The sequence below is a fragment of the Trachymyrmex septentrionalis genome, unplaced genomic scaffold, assembly GCF_001594115.1.
Source record: "Trachymyrmex septentrionalis isolate Tsep2-gDNA-1 unplaced genomic scaffold, Tsep1.0 scaffold20, whole genome shotgun sequence".
Taxonomy (NCBI): domain Eukaryota; kingdom Metazoa; phylum Arthropoda; class Insecta; order Hymenoptera; family Formicidae; genus Trachymyrmex; species Trachymyrmex septentrionalis.
In genome coordinates, this window is record NW_017305180.1 from 6,470,322 (window position 1) to 6,473,554 (window position 3,233).

Sequence of the window (3,233 nt, forward strand, 5' to 3'; positions counted from 1 at the left end):
TATAATTATATAAAAAATTAAAAATTATATATAAAATATGTCTATATATATAACATTTTTTCTCGAGTATTATTGGGTGCGGTCCATTTGACGCTACAAATGCTCGAAACTTTTGATTGACCAATTGGAAGAAAGAATTTTACTAACTGACCAATTAAAAAATGCTTTGAAACATTTGTAGCATCAAGTGGACCGTAGTTATTATATAAAACTAAAGAATAACCTATATTTTTAAATACGATCTTTAAAGAATAGAAAGGATATATGGAGTGTCCTGAAATTCGCGAATCAATATACTACAGCAACAAAGTTTATGAGAAAATTAAATAAAAAAGTTATGTGTATATTTTTATTTTAAGCAATGGATTTTGATATAAGAATTCAAAGATCCTGAGTAGTCATTATAGCCATATTGAATCGTGACGTCAGAAACAAGAAATGACATGCCACTTTTTATTACATGCTATTTGTAAATAAAGACAATTTTGATAAAACAAAATACGGGATTGCTTTAAAACATTTGTAAAAATGAACGAAAATTAGAGTAGGATAGGGTATTATGAGCACTGCAGATAATATGAGCACCCTTTATATTTCTGTAACAGTCTATAACAGTGCCAACTGTTATAAAAAGATGCATCTGTCTTCGCAACATTCCAATATGCTGCGAAGTTTTATCTTAATTTATGTATTTCGGATATTTATCATATTAAATAAGCATTAGCGGTTTTTTTTCGTTATAAAACCAGAAGCAACTACTAGGGCTATCTTCGTCTTCTGATCCTTAAAGATGAAAATAGCTTAGCTGTGATCGCTTCTGGTTGGATAACGAAAAGACGCCCCAGGTACGTTTTTTTATTTCCTACGTTTTTTCTCCTAAGATAGGAAGACTTCATAAGATCTCCAATGTTGAGGTAAGACATTTTGTTCTGCATGTTAATATTTGTAAAGTAAACAATATTGAGCCATTCTAACTTCATAAAATCTCGAGACCATTATTGATTTATTAGACACGGGAGTTTTTCGAATAAGTATGCATGATCGTTTATTACGACCATTTTTATTATTTCTGGCTGTAGTGACTACTCGTATCGAACACTGAAAAAAGAGTCTGACAGAATCAAATCGGACCTATCGGAATTTTTAGTACTCATTTAATACTAAATTGTATCATTAATGGTAATTTTGTATTGTGTGTCATTTCGAAAAAAATTATGGCGCTGCTAACTTAACCCTTACCGTACAAGATCGAGTCACTAATGACTAAACAATTCCTGTTCGTGCAGGTTTCTTCGAGTCTTTCGATAATTATAAATTATACTACATTGTATTATTTTTCAAAATAAAGTTTCAATATTTATTCTAGAAAGTTGAAAGTATATTGTTAAATTTCTAGAGATTTTTTTAGCCATTCTGAATAGATGACAAAAAGAGATGGATTCTAATGACCAATGTTTGGAGGGAGGCATCAAATTGTATCTTGTATTGTAAGAATTAATATTAAACTGACAGGACTAATACAAAATAAAAGAAAAATAATATCAGAAATAAATATAGGATTGAATTTGTATTATTTTGTACTACCAAAAACAATTCTACATTATGTGTTATTTCCAAGAAAATTGCGGCGCTGCTAGTTTAATACATATTTAAGCAGGCAGGACCATAAAAAAAGTAACACAAGAGCAAAAATTAATACAACTGAATTTGTACTAATTTGTACATATCATTGAAAATTAATATTTTACATGTTTTCTTCTTAAGCTTATAATCTATGAGGCATTCCACATCAAATCGGACATCTTTGAAACATTTTATTTTTTTTTAATTTGTTAATATATTCTACAGATAAAAATAGACATGTGTTTTACGAAAAAAGTGAGATTTTTTTTGTGAAGTTATTGACGCTTGTAAATTGCAGAAATTTATAAAAAACGTCGCTCATACGAACATTCAAATTATTATATCGTCGAAACCATCGTACAAAAAAAATGCAAGAGATCGATTTTAAACATCGTAAATTGTTCCATGGATGAGTTATTTTTAATTTTATTATTTTCATATAAATAAATCATTTTCCATTTGTTTATAATTTTTATCAACATTTTTCACCATCAACTCACCAATTAAAAAATTTTGTGAAAATATCGTCATATTCCCATTTCAATTATGAAGTAATCCTGAACATTTCAAAATGGAATTCAAATTATAGTTAAAAGATTCAAGTTTCATTTTGAAATTTTCAAGGTTACTTTATAATTAAAATGAGAATAAGATAATATTTTTACAAAATTGATGAGTCGATGATGAAAAATGTTTATAAAAATTGTAAACAAATGAAAAATTATTTATTTATATGAAAATGACAAGTTAAAAATAAGTCATCATCCTGAAGAGGACTCCAAAGTGAGTCGAAAGGTACAAGAATTTTAAATAAAGAAGACTTCAAGACATCTATGGAGTAATTATTTTATATTTATTACAACAATTGCGCATCCCCTTCTGCCAACTCTCAGTAGCCTTGAATTAGTTGTCTTTGTTGTTTTAAAGAGAGAGAAGTCCAAGCTCAATATATTTATTCATTTTTTATATTTAATAAATATACGTGGGAGGAAAGTAAAGTAAATTTATTTATTCTTCAAGTACAATACACATTAGCAAAATATAGAAAGATCAAGATCATTTCTTAATATAATCAATACATTTGCAATACATTTTGTGTAACAGTTTACAAGTATTTTTCATTTTGTCTACAAGAACAGTTTTGGTCGTCCTCGGAGCCGCGTATGCATTGCTTCTTAAATTTTAAAAGACAATTAAAATTTGAACATCTTCCACAGCCTATAGTTCTTTGCTACTTTCGATTTTCATTTGTTAGATTTATTAAAGAAAGCCTTATGTACGACAGTGACAAATTTCAGTGATTTTTAATCTGTGTCACTCTACGCATTGGAAACAATGGAAACTGAGGATTGTGAATTAAAGATTAGAATTCGATTTATTAAATAATTTTAACTTTAATTCATTTTTGATTGACCAAATTCTGATCTTCAATTCGCAGTCCTCAGTTTCCAATGCGTAGTATGACACGAACTTTAGAGTTTAGAAAACGGTATATACTCGTACATGGCTTTGCAGGCAGTTAAAAACCTTGGATGGAATTATAAGATTTGTGGATTATTATATAAAATGTATTACAAAACTGGATGATTATATTGAGAAATAGTATTATA

General features: G+C 28.1%; 1 protein-coding gene across 2 annotated transcripts in view; it reads left to right on the forward strand.

Moving 5' to 3' along the window:
- LOC108747697 (glycoprotein 3-alpha-L-fucosyltransferase A) overlaps positions 1-3,233 on the forward strand; it is a 38,568-nt gene that overhangs the window by 22,268 nt on the left and 13,067 nt on the right. The gene's annotated exons all lie outside the window — the stretch shown is intronic.